We start from the raw sequence: 1,635 nt of genomic DNA, 5'->3' as shown, positions 1-1,635 counted from the left end.
AGACTAGATTTATTTTTAGAAGCAACCACCTATTCACGTGCTCGTCCCTTGAAGGCTTTTTATAATTGAGACTGCTTCATTCATCCTGCTTTGGGGTTGAGATGAAAGGTCAGAATTTTACCAATTAGAGGAGTAGATCCTTATGGAAAATGCTGTCTCTGAAGTAGTTACAGCTCACACAATGCCCCGTCTGGAGACAGCTCTTCAGGGCAGGGGGTGAGGTAATTTGCTGTGTTCGTACTCGACTTGGAGACAATCAAAGAATTCTTACTGACACCTGCTGGACCTTTTGAATACTTCCTGGTCTAAGAACCAGGAATTCTGGAACACAGCTCCTCACAGGCTGATTCCAGAGCTCTCTGCCCTGGGGCGGGTCTGGTAGCATTCTGGATATGCAACTTGAAATCAAATTTAAGATCTTTTGCTCACTGTACACATTTAGCATAATGCATCCATGACAGAATGAGGCAGGACATCTAGGGTATAATTAACAATCACTATTCTATGACAGTCTCAGCAACACAAATGCCAATTTGCTTGTCAAATTCCAACGAGAGACGAAGGGGCCATGTGGTAACCATACAAAACAGAGTCCTTTTTGTTTCGAGGACCAGACCCAGCAATTGCTCTGTGTAACAGGAAAGGAAATCTTGTCCAATTTTGGTCCCCTGAGCTGTAGATGGAAGTTCACTGCCTGAACATCTCTCCCGAATCAAATTCCAATCCCACTGGTTTCTATGGATCCTTGTGGGAGTCAGTAAAGGTATAAACAGAGGTCCAAGAACCAAAAAGAGGCAATTCAAAGAACTAACACCCAGCACCTTCACTTGGGTCATGGGGGATACATGCCAATTAAAAGCTCTAGTAGTCATTTGATTTTGTTGTTGCTTAACAAAGACAAGAAAGTGAATTATTACTTGATAACTGTGGTTTGACAGGGAGATTTCTATCTAAAAGTGGGATTATCTTTGAAAATTAATGAAAAGAAGTCCCTTGTGGTATGAATGTTAAAACCTACTTCTGTAGATAATATTGAAATTACTTTTTTTCCTCCTGAAAAGAAATATTGATCAAGACACAAGTAACTAAATTTTTATCTCTTCCACCCCATAGTCTCCCAATCTAAGAAAGAGTTGTATGATTTGAGTTAAAATTAGATTTTCAAGCAAATTTGACTCCTATTTTTATATTTTTGAATGAATGTCAGTTCTCAGATTCTTTCTGTTTAGGAGACAAGATGAAGGAAAAGAAATAAGATTTATTAAAATGCTTGACACTTTACACGCATCCTTGGATTTTATTTTTAACAGGTACTATTATGCCCATTCTACAGATGAGACACTTTGTCTCAAAGAAGTTCAATATTTTGCCACCCGTTTCATGACTAGCAAGCAGGAAATCCAGGATAGGAACCCAGTTTTGTCTGACTCAAAAACCCATGCTCTCTCCCTTTGATAACATTGTCTATACTTGATTATAATCGCTGGATGCAAAAATTTACCAAGTTCTACTTGGGTCTCTTTTGTGCACCTAAGCAATTGAAAACATATGTATTTCCAGCATTCAGACTGAAATCCCTTTTCTGTGCTCCAGTGTGGGAGAGAATCAGATGGTGAAAACGGCATAGTGATCAGT

This window comes from Panthera onca, chromosome D1 (genome assembly GCF_046562875.1).
Source record: "Panthera onca isolate mPanOnc1 chromosome D1, mPanOnc1 haplotype 2, whole genome shotgun sequence".
Taxonomy (NCBI): domain Eukaryota; kingdom Metazoa; phylum Chordata; class Mammalia; order Carnivora; family Felidae; genus Panthera; species Panthera onca.
Note: the sequence above shows the minus strand (reverse complement) of the source record.